Source organism: Cherax quadricarinatus, chromosome 37, assembly GCF_038502225.1.
Source record: "Cherax quadricarinatus isolate ZL_2023a chromosome 37, ASM3850222v1, whole genome shotgun sequence".
Classification (NCBI taxonomy): domain Eukaryota; kingdom Metazoa; phylum Arthropoda; class Malacostraca; order Decapoda; family Parastacidae; genus Cherax; species Cherax quadricarinatus.
This window is the reverse complement of record NC_091328.1, coordinates 33,347,405-33,368,386: the sequence shown is the minus strand read 5'-3', so window position 1 is coordinate 33,368,386 and position 20,982 is coordinate 33,347,405.

Sequence of the window (20,982 nt, the reverse complement as noted above, 5' to 3'; positions counted from 1 at the left end):
CACCTAGATTATGCAGCTCAATTCTGGTCTCCATATTACAGAATGGACATAAATTCGTTAGAAAACATTCAGCGTAGGATGACTAAATTAATACATAGCATTAGAAATCTTCCTTATGAAGAAAGATTGAAGACTCTTAAGTTACATTCACTTATTAGACGAAGAATGAGGGGAGACCTGATCGAAGTGTATAAGTGGAAGATAGGTATTAATAAAGGGGATATTAACAAGGTCTTGAGGATATCTCTCCAAGAGAGAACCCGCAGTAATGGATTTAAATTAGATAAGTTTAGATTTAGAAAGGACATAGGAAAGTATTGGTTTGGAAATAGGGTAGTTGATGAGTGGAACAGTCTACCTAGTTGGGTTATTGAGGCTAGGACTTTGGGTAGTTTCAAATTTAGGTTGGATAAGTGCATGAGTGGGAGGGGTTGGATTTGAGTGGGACTTGCACATCGGAGCTTGTTTCATGGGTGGCATTGAAAGTTGGGTTGGTCAAATGTTTGTTAGTGGGATGAATTGTAAAGGACCTGCCTAGTATGGGCCAACAGGCCTGTTGCAGTGTTCCTCCTTTCTTATGTTCTTATGTTCTTATGACTGAACACATCCACTTAAGGTTAAGGGACTGATTACCTCAATCTCCTCCTGTTCAAGTTTCTCCTATGTATGGACTGATGAAGCCACTGTGTGGCAAAACGTTTCCTCAATAAAGATACCCAAGAGTTGCACATGTGTCTAATTTATCAACATGTCGGTTCTCTGAACCATTCATCTACAAACCTGTCAGACACTGCAACTTCTTGGGATCTTAATACTTAGGAATTCTTCGCTTGCCTAATTCTTGGGCACAACCTACTTCCACATTGAACAAATGTAACACCACCTATGACTGCTGCACCTCTCCTGCCATACGGTTTATAAGCTGCTTCTTCGCTCATCTGCCGTATTCTACTCAAGATTGATGGACTGAACACATCGACTCAAGGTTGAGGGACTGATTACCTCATTCTCCTCCTGTTCTTCAAGTTTCTCCTATGTATGGACTGATGAAGCCACTGTGTGGCGAGACGTTTCCTCAATAAAGATACCCAAGAGTTGCACATGTGTTCTTATGTTCTTATGACTACAATGGCTATCACACACAGCTTACTGGACGCTGTCAACAACACCAGTAAAGGTTGTATCCATAACTTGATTGTTTCAGGAAGCAATTCCTCTTTAAATCCATCTGCAATGTTTTATTGCAAAAGATACAACAATAAATATGGAAAACAATATTAATCGTGTTTAGTGCTGTCATCAGCAATTTCTTACATTAAAAAAGGAAGAACTAGTAGCTTTGATCTCGACCTGATAACCTTGACGACACCATCGGTCGACCTCACTGTCTGGCTACGAATCTTCCTGCTTAAAGGCAGGTTTTAAATCCATTTAAATCTTCATGTTAGGTGTTGTTCAGCAGGTTGTTCCATAACGCTGCTGAACTTCTTAAATATTAAACAAGTATAACTGAAATGTAACTTTCTAGAGGTGTTTACCAAGATGTCTCAGCTGTCTGTCTCTGTCTCAGCTGTCTGTCTCTGTCTCAGCTGTCTGTCTCTGTCTCAGCTGTCTGTCTCTGTCTCAGCTGTCTGTCTCTGTCTCAGCTGTCTGTCTCTGTCTCAGCTGTCTGTCTCAGCTGTCTGTCTCTGTCTCAGCTGTCTGTCTCTGTCTCAGCTGTCTGTCTCTGTCTCAGCTGTCTGTCTCTGTCTCAGCTGTCTGTCTCTGTCTCAGCTGTCTGTCTCTGTCTCAGCTGTCTGTCTCTGTCTCAGCTGTCTGTCTCTGTCTCAGCTGTCTGTCTCTGTCTCAGCTGTCTGTCTCTGTTTCAGCTGTCTGTCTCTGTCTCAGCTGTCTGTCTCTGTCTCAGCTGTCTGTCTCTGTCTCAGCTGTCTGTCTCTGTCTCAGCTGTCTGTTTCGCTATTATCTTCACATTTTTACTTCAATTCTTTTCCCAAGTCATTAACATAATATGCAAGTCACTACCGTGTCTCAACATTAATATCTTCATTCATGATTTTTCTCACATTTTTTAAACATACAATGTATAACAATAGTCAGATTGGTCCGAACCACAAGTGCCAGATATGTGTGTCCCACAAGTGCCTCACGTGTGTGACCCAAAAGTGCCTGACGCGTGTGACCAACAAGTGTCAGACGTGTGTGATCCACAAGTGTCAGACGTGTGTGATCCACAAGTGCCAGACGTGTGTGACCCACAAGTGCCAGACGTGTGTGACCCACAAGTGCCAGACGTGTGTGATCCACAAGTGCCAGACGTGTGTGATCCACAAGTGCCAGACGTGTGTGATCCACAAGTGCCAGACGTGTGTGATCCACAAGTGCCAGACGTGTGTGACCCACAAGTGCCAGACGTGTGTGATACACAAGTGCCAGACGTGTGTGACCCACAAGTGCCAGATGAGTGTGGCCCACAAGTACCAGACGTGTGTGATCCACAAGTGCCAGACATGTGTGATCCACAAGTGCCAGACGTGTGTGATCCACAAGTGCCAGACGTGTGTGACCCAAAAGTGCCAGACGTGTGTGATCCACAAGTGCCAGACGTGTGTGACCCACAAGTGCCAGATGAGTGTGGCCCACAAGTGCCAGACGTGTGTGATCCACAAGTGCCAGACGTGTTTGATCCACAAGTGCCAGACGTGTGTGATCCACACGTGCCAAACGTGTGTGACCCACAAGTGCCAGACTTGTGTGATCCACAAGTGCCAGAAGTGTGTGACCCACAAGTGCCAGACGTGTGACCCACAAGTGCCAGATGTGTGTGATCCACAAGTGCCAGAAGTGTGTGATCCACAAGTGCCAGACATGTGTGACCCACAAGTGCCAGACGTGTGTGATCCACAAGTGCCAGACGTGTGTGACCCACAAGTGCCAGACGTGTGTGATCCACAAGTGCCAGACGTGTGTGATCCACAAGTGCCAGACGTGTGTGACCCACAAGTGCCAGACGTGTGTGATCCACAAGTGCCAGACGTGTGTGATCCACAAGTGCCAGACGTGTGTGACCCACAAGTGCCAGACGTGTGTGATCCACAAGTGCCAGACGTGTGTGATCCACAAGTACCAGACGTGTGTGATCCACAAGTGCCAGACGTGTGTGATCCACAAGTGCCAGACGTGTGTGACCCACAAGTGCCAGACGTGTGTGACCCACAAGTGCCAGACGTGTGTGACCCACAAGTGCCAGACGTGTGTGATCCACAAGTGCCAGACGTGTGTGATCCACAAGTGCCAGACGTGTGTGATCCAGAAGTGCCAGACGTGTGTGATCCACAAATGCCAGACGTGTGTGACCCACAAGTGCCAGACGTGTGTGATCCACAAGTGCCAGACGTGTGTGATCCACAAGTGCCAGACGTGTGTGATCCACAAGTGCCAGACGTGTGTGATCCACAAGTGCCCGACGTGTGTGATCCACAAGTGCCAGACGTGTGTGTCCCACAAGTGCCAGACGTGTGTGATCCACAAGTGCCAGACGTGTGTGATCCACAAGTGCCAGACGTGTGTGACCCACAAGTGCCAGACGTGTGTGATCCACAAGTGCCAGACGTGTGTGATCCACAAGTGCCAGACGTGTGTGATCCACAAGTGCCAGACGTGTGTGATCCACAAGTGCCAGACGTGTGTGACCCACAAGTGCCAGACGTGTGTGACCCACAAGTGCCAGACGTGTGTGATCCACAAGTGCCAGACGTGTGTGATCCACAAGTGCCAGACGTGTGTGATCCACAAGTGCCAGACGTGTGTGACCCACAAGTGCCAGACGTGTGTGATCCACAAGTGCCAGACGTGTGTGATCCACAAGTGCCAGACGTGTGTGACCCACAAGTGCCAGACGTGTGTGACCCACAAGTGCCAGACGTGTGTGATCCACAAGTGCCAGACGTGTGTGATCCACAAGTGCCCGACGTGTGTGATCCACAAGTGCCAGACGTGTGCGACCCACAAGTGCCAGACGTGTGTGATCCACAAGTGCCAGACGTGTGTGATCCACAAGTGCCAGACGTGTGTGATCCACAAGTGCCAGACGTGTGTGATCCACAAGTGCCAGACGTGTGTGACCCACAAGTGCCAGACGTGTGTGATCCACAAGTGCCAGACGTGTGTGATCCACAAGTGCCAGACGTGTGTGATCCACAAGTGCCAGACGTGTGTGATCCACAAGTGCCAGACGTGTGTGACCCACAAGTGCCAGACTTGTGTGATCCACAAGTGTCAGACGTGTGTGACTCAAGTGTCAGACGTGTGTAACCCACAAGTGCCAGACGTGTGTGACCCACAAATGTCAGACGTGTGTGACCCACAAGTGTCTGACGTGTGTGACCCACAAGTGTCTGACGTGTGTGACCCACAAGTGTCTGACGTGTGTGACCCACAAGTGTCTGACGTGTGTGACCCACAAGTGTCTGACGTGTGTGACCCACAAGTGTCTGACGTGTGTGACCCACAAGTGCCAGACGTGTGTGACCCACAAGTGCCAGACGTGTGTGACCCACAAGTGCCAGACGTGTGTGACCCACAAGTGCCAGACGTGTGTGACCCACAAGTGCCAGACGTGTGTGATCCACAAGTGCCAGACGTGTGTGACCCACAAGTGCCAGACGTGTGTGATCCACAAGTGCCAGACGTGTGTGGTCCACAAGTGCCAGACGTGTGTGACCCACAAGTGCCAGACGTGTGTGACCCACAAGTGCCAGACGTGTGTGACCCACAAGTGCCAGACGTGTGTGACGCACAATTGCCAGACGTGTGTGGCTGCCAAGAATCTCTGTGTAACAAATAATGAAAGTAGTAAAGTGAGCAAGTGTAAGATGAAGGAGTGAGTAATGTAAATACAAGTAGATGTGATGGTGAAGGTAAAGAAGAAGAATAATAAGTTGCGAGGAAAACAAGAGATGAAGAAGGGAGAGGAACATTAGATGAAGTTGACAATAACTCAAAGTTATCAGACAAACCTCTCTTTCCAAGAATTTCCGACAGGTACATTAAAAACGATAATCATGATGGAGGGTTGATTACCTCCATGCCTTAAGAAATTAATTCCCGTCCTCTTTATATATATATATATATATATATATATATATATATATATATATATATATATATATATATATATATATATATATATATATATATAGATAAACACTGATCTCTTGCCGAAGGAGACTCGAACCTACGAACCTTGGAACAAGGTACGCAGTGCCTTTCCATTCTCACCACACTGGACCAATACCTTGGCGTCCAGCTTGCGCTAGACGTCTAGCGCAAGCTGTGTGTGTGTGTGTGTGTGTGTGTGTGTGTGTTTGTACTCACCTAGTTGAGGTTGCAAGGGGTCGAGTCCTAGCTCCTGGCCCAGCCTCTTCACTGGTCGCTACTAGGTCACTCTCCCTGAACAGTGAGCTTTATCATACCTCTGCTTCTAACATCCCTGTGATTCATCTGTGTCTTCAACTTCCAACTATGTCCCCTTGTTGCTGTGTCCCATCTCTGGAACATTCTGTCTTTGTCCACTTTACCAATTCCTCTCAGTATTTTGTATGTCGTTATCACGTCCCCCCTATCTCTCCTGTCTTCCAGTGTCGTCAGGCTGATTTCCCTTAACCTCTCCTCGCAGGACATACCTCTTAGCTCTGGGACTAGTCTTGTAGCAAACCTTTGCACTTTCTCTAGTTTCTTTACGTGCTTGACTAGGTGTGGGTTCCAAACTGGTGCCGCATACTCCAATATGGGCCTAACGCAGACGGTGTACAGGATTCTGAACGATTCCTTATTAAGATGTAGGAATGCTGTTCTGAGGTTTGCCAGGCGCCCATATGCTGCAGCAGTTATTTGGTTGATGTGCGCTTCAGGAGATGTGCCTGGTGTTATACTCACCCCAAGATCTTTTTCCTTGAGTGAGGTTTGTAGTCTCTGGCCCGCTAGACTGTACTCCGTCTGCGGTCTTCTTTTCCCTTCCTAAATCTTCATGACTTTGTACTCAGTGGGGTTGAACTCCAGGAGCCAATTGCTGGACTAGGTCTGCAGCCTGTCCAGATCCCTTTGTAGTTCTGCCTGGTCTTCGATCGAGCGAATTCTTCTCATCAACTTCACGTCATCTGCAAACAGGGACACTTCGGAGTCTATTCCTTCCATCATGTCGTTTACAAATACCAGAAACAGCACTGGTCCTAGGACTGACCCCTGTGGGACCGCGCTGGTCACAGGTGCCCACTCTGACACCTCGCCACGTACCATGACTAGCTGCTGTCTTCCTGACAAGTATTCCCTGATCCATTGTAGTGCCTTCCCTGTTATCCCTGCTTGGTCCTCCAGTTTTCGCACTAATCTCTTGTGTGGAACTGTGTCAAACGCCTTCTTGCAGTCCAAGAAAATGCAGTCCACCCACACCTCTCTCTCTTGTCTTACTGCTGTCACCATGTCATAGAGCTCCAGTAGTGTGTACTCACCTATTTGTACTCACCTATTTGTGGTTGCAGGGGTCGAGTCACAGCTCCTGGCCCCGCCTCTTCGCTGATTGCTACTAGGTCCTCTCTCTCCCTGCCCCATGAGCTCTATCATACCTCGCCTTAAAACTATGTATGGTTCCTGCCTCCACTACATCCCTTTCTAGGCTATTCCATGGCCTGACTACTCTATGACTGAAGAAATACTTCCTAACATCCCTTTGATTCATCTGAGTCTTCAACTTCCAATTGTGACCTCTTGTGTCTGTGTCCCATCTCTGGAACGTCCCGTCTTTGTCCACCTTGTCTATTCTGCGCAGTATTTTATATGTCGTTATCATGTCTCCCTGACCCTCCTGTCCTCCAGTGTCGTCAGGCCGATTTCCCTCAACCTTTCTTCGTAGGACAATCCCCGTAGCTCTGGGACTAGTCTTGTTGCAAACCTTTGCACTTTCTCTAATTTCTTGACGTGCTTGACTAGGTGTGGATTCCAAACTGGTGCTGCATACTCCAGTATGGGCCTGACGTAGATGGTATACAGAGTCTTAAACGAATCCTTACTGAGGTATCGGAACGCTATCCGTAGGTTTGACAGGCGCCCGTATGCTGCAGCAGTTATCTGATTGATGTGTGCCTCAGGAGATATGCTCGGTGTTATACTCACCCCCAGATCTTTTTCCTTGAGTGAGGTTTGCAGTCTTTGGCCATCTAAACTATATTGTGTCTGCGGTCTTCTTTGCCCTTCCCCAATCTTCATGACTTTGCATTTGGCAGGGTTAAATTCAAGGAGCCAGTTGCTGGACCAGGCTTGTAGCCTGTCCAGGTCTCTTTGTAGTCCTGCCTGATCCTCGTCCGATTTGATTCTTCTCATTAACTTCGCATCATCTGCAAACAAGGACACTTCTGAGTCTATCCCTTCCGTTATGTCGTTCACATATACCAAGAACAGAACAGGTCCTAGGACTGACCCCTGTGGAACCCCGCTTGTCACAGGCGCCCACTCTGACACCTCGTCGCGTACCATGACTCGTTGTTGCCTCCCTGTCAGATATTCTCTGATCCATTGCAGTGCTTTTCCTGTTATGTGTGCCTGATCCTCTAGCTTTTGCAGTAACCTCTTGTGAGGAACTGTGTCGAAGGCCTTCTTGCAGTCCAAAAATATGCAGTCGATCCACCCCTCTCTCTCTTGTCTTACTTCTGTCACCTTGTCATAAAACTCTAGTAGGTTTGTGACACAGGATTTTCCTTCCCTGAAACCGTGCTGGTTGTCAATTATACACTTGTTTCTTTCCAGGTGCCCCACCACTCTCTTCCTGATGATCTTCTCCATGACCTTGCATACTATACACGTTAGTGATACAGGTCTGTAGTTTAGTGCCTTATGTCTGTCTCCCTTTTTAAAAATTGGGACTACATTTACCATTTTCCATACCTTAGGGAGTTGCCCAGTTTCAAATGATGTGTTGAAGATCTTTGTTAATGGCTCACACAATATCTCTGCTCCCTCTTTAAGGACCCATGGAGAGATGTTGTCTGGTCCCACCGCCTTTGAGGTGTCAAGTTCGCATAGCAGCTTCTTCACCTCCTCCTTGGTTATATGTACCTCATCCAGCACTTGCTGGTGTGCCCCCCAGTTCTGATTTCTTGGAGTCCTACTCGTTTCCACTGTAAATACCTCTTTAAATCTTGTGTTGAGCTCCTGACAAACCTCTCGGTCGTTTCTTGTGAATTCCCCATCACCCTTCCTCAGTCTGATTACCTGGTCCTTGACTGTTGTTTTCCTCCTGATGTGGCTGTACAACAGCTCCGGATCAGTCTTTACTTTTGATGCTATGTCATTTTCATATTGTCTCTGAGCCTCCCTTCTTATCTGTGCATATTCGTTTCTGGCTCTTCGGCTGATTTCTTTATTTTCCTGAGTTCTCTGTCTTCTGTACCTTTTCCATTCTCTAGTACACCTAGTTTTTGCCTCCCTACACCTTTGGGTGAACCAAGGACTCGTTCTGTTCTTCCCATTATTTCTGTTTCCCTTGGGAACAAACCTCTCCTCTTCCTCCTTGCATTTTGTTGCTACATAGTCCATCATTTTTTGTACTGGTTTTCCTGTCAGTTCCCTCTCCCACTGAATGTCTTGAAGGAAATTCCTCATGCCTGAGTAATTCTTCCTTTTGTAGTTTGGTTTTTCCCAGCCTATTCCTGCTACTCTCTCCACTTGGAGCACAACTATGTAGTCGAAGCACAGAACCACATGATCACTAGCTCCCAGGGGCCTTTCATACATGATACCCTCGATGTCCGAACTACTCATGGTGAATACAAGGTCCAGCCTTGCTGGTTCATCCTCTCCTCTCTCTCTGGTAGTGTCTCTAACATGTTGATGCATGAGGTTTTCCAGTACCACATCCATCATCTTGGCTCTCCATGTTTCGGGACCCCCATGGGGCTCCAGGTTTTCCCAGTCAATCTCCTTGTGATTGAAATAACCCATAACTAGTAACTTTGCTCCCCCCCATGTGTGCTCTCCTGGCCACCTCGGCTAGTGTGTCGATCATTGCTCTGTTGTGTGTGTGTGTGTGTGTGTGTGTGTGTGTGTGTGTGTGTGTGTGTACTCACCTAGTTGTGGTTGCAGGGGTCGCGTCACAGCTGCTGGCCATGAGCTTTATCATGATAAAGCTCCATGAGCTTTGTCTTACCTCTTCCTAAAGCTATATATGGATCCTGCCTCCACTACATCACTTCCCAGACTATTCCAATTCCTGACTACTCTGTGACTGAAGAAATACTACCTAACATTCCTGTGATTCATCTGAGTCTTCAACTTCCAACTGTGTCCCGTTGTTGCTGTGTCCCATCTATGGAATATCCTGTCTCTGTCCACCTTGTCGATTCCTCTCAGTATTTTGAATGCCGTTATCATATCCCCCTATCTCTCCTCTCTTCCAGTGTCGTTAGGTCGATTTCCCTTAACCTCTCCTAGCTGGCCATACTCCTTAGCTCCGGGACTAGTCTTGTTGAAAATCTTTGCACTTTCTCTAGTTTCTTTACGTGCTTGGCAAGGTGAGGGTTCCAAACTGGTGCTGCATATTCCAATATGGTCCTTACATGCACAGCGTTCAGGGTCCTGAACGACTGCTAATTAAGATGTTGGAATGCTGTTTTCAGGTATGCTAGGCTCCCATACGTTGCAGCAGTTATTTGGTTGATGTGGGCCTCAGGAAATGTGTCTGGTGCTATACTCACCCCAAGATCTTTTCCTTGAGTGAGGTTTGTAGTCTCTGGCCTACCTAGACTGTACTCCGTCTGCGGTCTTCTTTGCCCTTCCCCAATCTTCATGACTTTGCATCGAACTCCAGGAGCCAGTTGCTCCTCCAGGCTTGCAGCCTGTCCAGATCGCTTTGTAGTTCGGCCTGGTCTTCGTCCGATTAGGTTCTTCTCATCAGCTTAACATCATCTGCAAACATGGACACTTTGGAGTCTATTCCTTCCATCATGTCATTCACAAATACCAGAAACAGCACTGGTCCTAGGACTGACTCCCTGAGGAACCCCGCGTACCATGACACGCTGTTGTCTTCCTGACAGGTATTCCCTGATCCATTGCATCGCCTTCCCCGTTATCCCTGCCTGGTCCTCCAGCTTCCCCACTAATCTCCTGTGTGGAACTGTGTCAAACGCCTTCTTATAGTCCAAGAAAATACAATCAGCCCTCCCTTCTCTCTCTTGTCTTACTGCTGTCACCCAGTCATAGAACTCCAGTAGGATTGTGACACAGGATTTCCCGTCCCTAAAACCGTGCTGGTTGTCGTTGATAAGCTCATTCCTTTCAAGGTGTTTCACCACTCTTCTCATGATAATCTTCTCCGTGACTTTGCATACGATACATGTTAATGAAACTGGTCTGTAGTTTAATGCTCAAAAATTGGTACTACATTTACTCTCTTCCATACCTCCTGAACTCGCCCTGTTTCGATAGCTGTGTTGAATATTGTTATTAGAGGAACACATAGCCCCTCTTCTCCCTCTTTCAAGACCCATGGAGAGATGTTATCCGGCCTCATCGCCTTTGAGGTATCTAGCTCACTCAGCAGCCTCTTCACTTCTTCCTAGGTTGTATGTATTGTGTCCGACACTTTCTAGAGTCTCTTTTGTCTTCTCTGCGAACACTTCTTCGAATCTCATGTTAAGTTCCTCACATACTTGGCGGTCGTTTCTTGTGATCTCTCTTCCTTCCTTCCTCAGCCTGATTACCTGGTCATTGACTGTTGTTTTCCTCCTGATGTGGCTGTACAACAGCTTCGGGTCAGATTTGGCTTTCACTGCTATGTCATTTTCATACTGTCGGTGTACCTCCCGTCTTACCTGTGCATATTCATTTCTGGCTCTACGACTTCGCTCCTTATTCTTCTGGGTCCTTTGCCTTCTATACTTCTTCCATTCTCTACCACACTAGGTTTTGGCCTCTCTACACCTTTGGATGAACCAAGGGCTCATCGTTGCTTTCTCGTTATTTCTGTTACCCTTGTGTACAAACCTCTCTTCAGTTTCCTTGCATATTGTTGCCACATACTCTATCATCTCGTTTACCGACTTCCCTGCCAGTTCTGTTCCACTGAACCCCGTGTAGGAAATTCCTCATGCCTGTGTTGTCCCCTCTCTTGTAGTTTGGCTTCATTCGTTCTGCCCTTCCTGGTTCCCTCTCCACTTGTAACTCTACTATGTATTCGAAGCTCACAGCTTCATGATCACTGGTTCCGAGGGGTCTCTCATATATGATGTCTTCAATGTCTGCACTATTCAAGGTGAATACCAGGTCCAGTCTTGCTGGTTCATCCTGTTCATCCTCATCCTTACGTGTTGGTACATGAGGTTTCCCCGTACCACCTCCATCATCTTAGCGCTCCACGTTTCTGGGCCCCCATGTGGCTCCAGGTTCTCCCAGTCGATTTCTTTGTGGATAAACTCACCCATAATCAGTAGCTTTGCCCTGCTCGCATGAGCCCTTCTGGCCGCCTCAGCTAGTTTGTCAACCATCGCTCTGTTACTCTCATCATACACTCATCCTACTGTTCTGAGGTGGGTTATACATCGGGTGTGTGTGTGTGTGTGTGTGTGTGTGTGTGTACTCACCTATTTGTACTCACCTATTTGTGGTTGCAGGGGTCGAGTCTTAGCTCCTGGCCCCGCCTCTTCACCGGTTGCTACTGGGCCCTCTCTCTCCCCGCTCTATGAGCTTTATCAAACCTCGTCTTAAAACTGTGTATGGTTCCTGCCTCCACTACGTCATTTTCTAGGCTATTCCACTGCCTTACAACTCTATGACTGAAGAAATACTTCCTAATATCTCTCTGACTCATTTGTGTCTTCAACTTCCAATTGTGGCCTCTTGTTTCTGTGTCCCCTCCCTGGAACATCCTGTCTTTGTCCACCTTGTCTATTCCACGCAGTATTTTATATGTCGTTATCATGTCTCCCCTGACCCTCCTGTCCTCCAGTGTCGTCAGGCCGATTTCCCTTAATCTTTCTTCATAGGACATTTCCCTTAGCTCTGGAACTAACCTTGTCGCAAACCTTTGTACTTTCTCTAGTTTCTTGACGTGCTTTATCAAGTGCGGGTTCCAAACAGGTGTTGCATACTCCAGTATGGGCCTGACATACACGGTGTACAGTGTCTTGAACGATTCCTTACTAAGGTATCAGAATGCTGTTCTCAGGTTTGCCAGGCGCCCATATGCTGCAGCAGTTATCTGGTTGATGTGTGCTTCCGGAGACATGCTCGGTGTTATACTCACCCCAAGATCTTTCTCCTTGAGTGAGGTTTGCAGTCTTTGGCCACCTAGCCTATACTCGGTCTGTGGTCTTCTGTGCCCTTCCCCTATCTTCATGACTTTGCATTTGGCAGGATTAAATTCGAGAAGCCATTTGCTGGACCAGGTGTCCAGTCTGTCCAGGTCTCTTTGAAGTCCTGCCTGGTCCTCATCAGATTTAATTCTCCTAATTAACTTCACATCATCTGCAAACAGGGACACTTCTGAGTCTAACCCTTCCATCATGTCGTTCACATATACCAAAAATAGCACTGGTCCTAGGACCGACCCCTGTGGGACCCCGGTCGTCACAGGTGCCCACTGTGATACATCATTACGTACCATGACTCGTTGTTGTCTCCCTGTCAGGTATTCTCTGATCCATTGCAGTGCCCTTCCTGTTATATGCGCCTGATGCTCTAGCTTCTGCACTAATCTCTTGTGAGGAACTGTGTCAAAGGCCTTCTTGCAGTCCAAGAAGATGCAATCAACCCACCCCTCTCTCTCGTGTCTTACTTCTGTTATTTTATCATAAAACTCCAGAAGGTTTGTGACACAGGATTTGCCTTCCATGAATCCGTGCTGGTTGGCATTTATACTCTTGTTCCGTTCCAGGTGCTCCACCACTCTCCTCCTGATAATCTTCTCCATAATTTTGCATACTATACACATCAATGACACAGGTCTATAGTTTAGTGCCTCTTTTCTGTCTCCTTTTTTAAAAATGGGAACTACATTTGCCGTCTTCCATACCTCAGGTAGTTGCCCAGTTTCCAGGGACGTGTTGAAGATTGTGGTAAGTGGCATGCACAACATATCTGCTCCCTCTCTAAGGACCCACGGGGAGATGTCCGGTCCCATTGCCTTTGAGGTATCGATGTCCCTTAGTAGTTTCTTCACCTCCTCCTCATCTGTATGTATGTCGTCCAACACTTGTTGGTGTATTCCTTGCTGGTGTCCCCATCTGGTCTGTCCCCCCAGAGTCCTTCCTGACTCTACTGTAAATACTTCCTTAAATCTCGTGTTGAGCTCCTCACATACCTCTTGATCGTTTCTTGTGAGTTCTCCACCTTCTTTCCTCAGCCTTATCACCTGGTCCTTGACTGTTGTCTTCCTCCTAATGTGGCTATACAGCAGTTTCGGGTCAGATTTCACTTTCGATGCTATGTCGTTTTCATACTGTCGCTGGGCCTCCCTCCTTATCTGTGAATACTCGTTTCTGGCTCTTCTACTAATCTCCTTGTTTTCCTGGGTCCTATGCCTCCTGTACCTTTTCCATTCTCTGTTGCACTTAGTTTTTGCCTCCCTACACCTTCGGGTAAACCAAGGACTCGTTTTGGTCTTCCTATTATTTCTGTTTCCCTTGGGAACAAAACTTTCCTCTGCCTCCTTGCACTTTGTTGCCACATGTTCCATCATCTCGTTTACTGATTTTCCTACCATTTCTCTGTCCCACTGAACCTCCTGCAGGAAGTTTCTCATACCTGTATAGTCCCCCCTTTTATAGTTTGGCCTGACCCCTTCAGTTCCTGTTACCTTCTCCACTTGTAACTCTACTATATAATCAAAACTCAGCACCACATGATCGCTAGCTCCAAGGGGCCTCTCGTAAGTGATGTCCTCAATGTCTGAACTGCTCAGGGTGAACACAAGATCCAGTCTTGCTGGCTCATCCTCCCCTCTCTCTCTGGTTGTGTCCCTGACATGTTGATGCATGAGGTTTTCAAGTACCACATCCATCATCTTGGCTCTCCATGTTTCGGGACCCCCATGTGGCTCCAGGTTTTCCCAGTCGATCTCCCTGTGGTTGAAATCGCCCATTACCAGTAACTTTGCTCTGCTCGAGTGAGCTCTTCTTGCCACCTCAGCCAGTGTGTCCACCATCACCCTGTTGTTTTCTTCGTACTCCTCTCTTGGCCTCCTGCAGTTCTGTGGTGGGTTATACATCACTCCAATGACTACTTTATGTTCTCCGGACTGAATTGTACCTACAATGTAGTCTCTTTCTCCAATCATGTCCATGCCTTCCATTTCCTCAAATCCCCATCGGTGTTTTATGAGCAGTGCAACCCCTCCTCCCCCTCTACTCCTTCTATCTTTCCTCAGGATCTGATATCCCATTGGGAAGATTGTGTCTGTTATTGTCTCAGCGAGTTTTGTTTCTGTGACTGCTATGATGTCTGGGGATTTTTCATTGATTCTTTCGTTCCACTCCTCATGTTTATTCGTTATTCCATCCGCATTTGTGTACCAAACTTTCAGTTTCTTTTCTATCATTGTGGTCATGCAAGAATATTGGGGTTGGGGGAGCGAGAGCCTTGGTGGGGGCCTATATGGGGCTGTGGTGTAGGTGGGGTTTGTGATGATGGGGTGGGGTCAGAATGCCCATAAGGGACAGCTGTTGGGGTGAGGTTTGTGATATGGGGGTTGGTGGCAGAGGGAACAGTGAGTGGGTTGTAGTATAGGTTGCTCAGTTGCGTTGGGAATGTCGTGGTTGGAGTCTTTTGGTGGGAGATTCTGTGGGGTGTGTTTGCCCTTCCTCCTGTGTCTGGGTCCTGCTCATCTTCGTCATTGCCTCTCGTTCCTCCTTGCGTCTCTGTACCCTCTCTTTCAGTGTAGTCCTTTCGTCTTGTGTTCTGTCGCGGTCGAGGTATACTCTCTGGTACCCCTGTTTGTCCCTCAGTCTTGCTTTCTCTTGCAGAATCCTGGTTTGAACTGATTCTTCCTTGAAAATTACTTTGACAGGCCGTATCCTTCCACTCGCAAACCACCCAATTCTCTGAAAATTTGTCACCTGGGTCATATCGCCCTCACCTATTGTTTTCATGATGCCTTCAATCATTTTTTTCTCCTCCTGTTTTATTTCTTCAAAGTTGTCCCCCTTGGCTTCTTGGAGCTCGTACACAAAAACTGACCTCGCCCTTTCCTCCTCCCACTGAGTCTCCATCTGCTTCCTCTGAGGCATTTTATTTCCTTCCATTGACATGTTCTTGCCTTCAGTCCCTGTCTTATCTGGAACTTCTATTCTCAGTGAACTGTCTTTCATGACAAGCTGTCCCTTGCTACTGCAGTTGGCTGTTAGAATCTCTGCATATAGCATACCTTCATTGTCTTCGGACCTGTCATTTGATCTTAGTGTATGTAGTGATACTGGTCCTGTGGGGAGCAGCAGCAGGATAATACTGCACCACCTCTTGGGGCCCTTATATAACACATGCTCTCCTACTACCATTTATCATGATGCAGATTACATTGAGTTTAAATATGTGGCCTGTAGTTATAACTTTTCTGACATATGCAAGACATTTGTAGAAGCCATCTAGTAGTTGTTGCAGAAGTACTATGAAGATTCTATGTTCAATAAAGCCTAGAGATAAGGCCTGTGTTTCTATCACAACAGTGTACTCCTCGTCTTTTCCCTGGCCCCACGTGGGTCTGATAAGGCCTTCGCGTACGGCATGTCTCCGTTGTTGCTTACCGTCCCCTTGTCTGCGCCTGATGTCACATCTGAATTGTCATTTCTCTCTCTAATCTGTTTCAGGCTTTGCAGTTTCTCTTCTAAGCACTGTATCCTAGCTTCTGCTGCTAAGACCTGTACTTCACACTTCCTGCACTCCTCAGCTATCCGCTCCTCCATTTTCTTACCAAGCTCTACTATCTTCCTTCCCCACTCTTCCTCCCTTTTTTGGAGCTCTAACTCCCAGTCTTTCCTCCCTGGTTCGTCTACCAGATCTCTGGTTTTCCGTCCTCTAGAGCCACCCATTTTTTTTTTTTTTTTTTTTTTTTTTTTACCACAGACAGAAGGCTAGAGGAGGGAGAGGGTGCGAGGGGGAGAGAGAAAGGGTAGAAAGAGGGAGAGAGAGGAGAGGGAAAGGGTAGAAAGAGGGAGAGAGAGGAGAGCGTATGGGGGTGAGGGATAAGACCAAGGGTGAGAGAGAGAAATGTGAGGGGGGAGAGAAAGGGTAGAGAGAGGGAGAGAGGGAGAGATAGAGAGAGAGAGAGAGAGAGAGAGAGAGAGAGAGAGAGAGAGAGAGAGAGAGAGAGAGAGAGAGAGGAGGGTGAGGGAAAAGGCTATGAGAGAGAGAAATGCAAGGGAGGGGTAGAAATATAGAAAAAGGGAGATGGAGAGAGAAGCCTATAGAGAGAGAGAGAGAGAGAGAGAGAGAGAGAGAGAGAGAGAGAGAGAGAGAGAGAGAGAGAGAGAGAGAGAGACAGAGAAAGGAGGGTGAGGGAAAAGGCTATGAGAGAGAGAAATGCGAGGGAGGGGTAGAAATATAGAAAAAGGGAGATGGAGAGAGAAGCCTATAGAGAGAGAGAGAGAGAGAGAGAGAGAGAGAGAGGGGGGGGGAGAGAGAGAGAGGGAGAGAGAGAGGGAGAGAGAGAAAGAAAGAGAGAGAAATGTGATGGGGGAGAGAAAGGGTAGAGAGAGGGAGAAAGAGAGGGAGAGAGAGAGAGAGAGAGAGAGAGAGAGAGAGAGAGAGAGAGAGAGAGAGAGAGAGAGAGAGAGAGACGGACAGAAACAGAGAAAGGAGGGTGAGGGAAAAGGCTATGAGAGAGAGAAATGCGAGGGAGGGGTAGAAATATGGAAAAAGGGAGAAGGAGAGAGAAGCCTATATAGGGAGAGAGAGAGAAAGAGAGAGAGAGAGAGGGAGGGAGAGGGAGAGAGAGGGAGAGAGAGGGAGAGAGAGGGGGAGAGAGAGTGTGAGAGAGTGTGAGAGTAGGGGGAAGGGGAGGGAAAAAGGCTATGAGAGAGAGAAACGCGAGGGAGGGGGGGAGAGAAAGATAGGAGGGAGTGAAGGCAAGAGCGGGGGAGGGGAAAGGTCTGTGGGGGAGGGAAAGGCGTGTTGAGGGGTGAGGGGACGCGGTCAAATTCCAAGGATCAGCTGTGTGAATGAGTGGGTGTGTGTACTCACCTAGTTGTGGTTTCAGGGGTCGAGACTCAGCTCCTGGCCCCGAGTGTGTATGTGTGTGCATGCGTGTGTGTGTGAGCACGTCAGTTGTTTATATGTCCCAGAAATACATTTCACCTCTGTGTATCCGTAATACTAATAAGTTACCATTAACACTGAGAGTAATTCTAATAATTATAATACTAGCGTGTGTTAACGAGTCTTTCTTTCACCCAGTTATGTACTACTTTTTACTACATGTGTACCCAATACTTGCTTCTCAGATTGTACTGTCTTTGTGTCCTAAAACATTATCTCTCGAAACTGTTGTCAGGGCTGTAGTCTCATTAGCCCCGATTTAATCCTCCTGCCTATTCCTTGCTCCTACAAATTTTATCTTCCTACTACTGCTAGGTGTTGTGTGTATGATAATCGCTCTGGAGCAGGGTTTAGATAGCGAGCTACCAGTGACCGTAGGGCCGGCTCTACCACTCAAAAACCTCCCGCCAACCACAAACAGGTGATTTGTATGTTACTCCTCAGAGGGGACGTCCATCCAGATGCCTGATGTACGATGCTCGCTGTACGATGCTCGCTGTACGATGACTCGTGCACCTCGCCCTTCCACCTCTGACTTCTTCAGCTATTCTTTTCTCGTTGCCCTTTTGAGTCCTCATTTACCACACTTATCACTTGTATACTGCTACTTTTATAATTTACACTTCACTTTTGGTAAGTACACTTATTTGTGATGACACCCAACCTGTTATGGCGGCCTACTTCCTCAGGCCTACTGCTGCCACCACCTCTGCTTATATATATTTATGTATATGTATGTATATATATATATATAATATATATATATATATATATATATATATATATATATATATATATATATATATATATATATATATATCCCCTTTCTGGCTAGCTTGTTCACGCTGTGTGCTACATCACAGTTTCTCGTTAGCCAACCTCTCTTAATTCTATTTGATATTTTCTCTTTAGTCACTCGCTTTGTACTTTGTATATTTGTAACAATGTGGCAACAAGTGCCAACTAGGCCTCAACGAACTGGCACTTTGAAATTTTGTTGTATAATTTCAGGCTTTCTCTCGCCTTTACTTTATTTATTTTTGCTAATACATTGGTTATCACTTGTAGGGTTGTTCACTGACGTTCTCACTAACACTGGTTGCTTCTAGCTGCTAAAACACGCCCTAAAAGCACTAAGATTCCCGGAGCCTGGCGCTTGTGACCCACTACACTGTCTCCAACACTGTGTGTGTGTGTGTATGTGTGTGTGTGTGTGTGTGTGTGTGTGTGTGCACGCGCGCGTGTGTCGTGCCACATAGGTAAAACTTGCGATTTTGGTTTAAATAGCAATGCTCTTTTTGCCGAATAAGGCAAGCGAAAATTTGTGTATGCAATAATTTCGCAAAAGTTATTCTGAACCTAACGAAAAAGCATATATTTCATTGTTTGTTTATTAATAAATTATTGTAAACTTATCTAAAATATATTTAGTTGGGTTAAGCTAAATTAAGTTGCCCTTGTTATAATAAGGTAAGTTTTCTAAGGTTCTTTTTGAACAAAAATTATTAATTTTTACATTAACATAAATGAAAAAAGATATATCTTTTAACGTATAAGAGATAATTTTAGACAGGGCTTAATTTTTAAAGAGTTTTTGCTGATTAACAAATTTTACCCATTCAGCACGAGATTATATATATATATATATATATATATATATATATATATATATATATATATATATATATATATATTACTAGAAGCTGTCAGGTCATATTATTACTACTGCGTTATTTCATTGTGGCAAACCATCGTCAAACCGTAGAGGTTTGACGATGCTCCTGGAGAGCAAAAGGTTGCCACAAAAAATGTCGTATTAGTTGCAGAAGTGTTGTCTTTGCTAACAAGAGTGAAAGTGTTGAAAGCAGTGAGAGCTACATGACAGCAGTGTGCAGGAGAGGACAGCAGTGTGTAGGAGAGGACAGCAGTGTGCAGGAGAGGACAGCAGTGTGTAGGAGAGGACAGCAGTGTGCAGGAGAGGACAGCAGTGTGCAGGAGAGGACAGCAGTGTGTAGGAGAGGACAGCAGTGTGCAGGAGAGGACAGCAGTGTGCAGGAGAGGACAGCAGTGTGCAGGAGAGGACAGCAGTGTGCAGGAGAGGACAGCAGTGTGCAGGAGAGGACAGCAGTGTGCAGGAGAGGACAGCAGTGTGCAGGAGAGGACAGCAGTGTGCAGGAGAGGACAGCAGTGTGCAGGAGAGGACAGCAGTGTGCAGGAGAGGACAGCAGTGTGCAGGAGAGGACAGCAGTGTGCAGGAGAGGACAGCAGTGTGCAGGAGAGGACAGCAGTGTGCAGGAGAGGACAGCAGTGTGCAGGAGAGGACAGCAGTGTGCAGGAGAGGACAGCAGTGTGCAGGAGAGGACAGCAGTGTGCAGGAGAGGACAGCAGTGTGCAGGAGAGGACAGCAGTGTGCAGGAGAGGACAGCAGTGTGCAGGAGAGGACAGCAGTGTGCAGGAGAGGACAGCAGTGTGCAGGAGAGGACAGCAGTGTGCAGGACGGGACAGCAGTGTGCAGGAGAGGACAGCAGTGTGCAGGAGAGGACAGCAGTGTGCAGGAGAGGACAGCAGTGTGCAGGAGAGGACAGCAGTGTGCAGGAGAGGACAGCAGTGTGCAGGAGAGGACAGCAGTGTGCAGGAGGGGACAGCAGTGTGCAGGAGGGGACAGCAGTGTGCAGGAGAGGACAGCAGTGTGCAGGAGAGGACAGCAGTATGCAGGAGAGGACAGCAGTGTGCAGGAGAGGAGAGCAGTGTGCAGGAGGGGACAGCAGTGTGTAGGAGGGGACAGCAGTATGCAGGAGAGGACAGCAGTATGCAGGAGAGGACAGCAGTATGCAGGAGAGGACAACAGCAGTATGCAGGAGAGGACAGCAGTGTGCAGGAGAGGACAGCAGTGTGCAGGAGGGGACAGCAGTGTGCAGGAGGGGACAGCAGTGTGCAGGAGAGGACAGCAGTGTGCAGGAGGGGACAGCAGTGTGCAGGAGGGGACAGCAGTATGCAGGAGAGGACAGCAGTATGCAGGAGAGGACAGCAGTGTGCAGGAGAGGACAGCAGTGTGCAGGAGAGGACAGCAGTGTGTAGGAGAGGACAGCAGTGTGTAGGAGGGGACAGCAGTGTGCAGGAGAGGACATCAGTATGCAGGAGAGGACAGCAGTATGCAGGAGAGGACAGCAGTGTGCAGGAGAGGACAGCAGTGTGCAGGAGAGGACAGCAGTGTGCAGGAGAGGACAGCAGTGTGCAGGAGGGGACAGCAGTGTGCAGGAGGGGACAGCAGTGTGCAGGAGAGGACAGCAGTATGCAGGAGAGGACAGCAGTATGCAGGAGAGGACAGCAGTATGCAAGAGAGGACAGCAGTGTGCAGGAGAGGACAGCAGTGTGCAGGAGGGGACAGCAGTGTGCAGGAGGGGACAGCAGTGTGCAGGAGGGGACAGCAGTGTGCAGGAGGGGACAGCAGTGTGCAGGAGGGGACAGCAGTGTGTAGGAGGGGACAGCAGTGTGCAGGAGAGGACAGCAGTGTGTATTAGAGGACAGCAGTGTGTAGGAGAGGACAGCAGTGTGCAGGAGAGGACAGCAGTGTGTAGGAGAGGACAGCAGTGTGTAGGAGGGGACAGCAGTGTGCAGGAGAGGACAGCAGTGTGCAGGAGAGGACATCAGTATGCAAAAGAGGACATCAGTATGCAGGAGAGGACA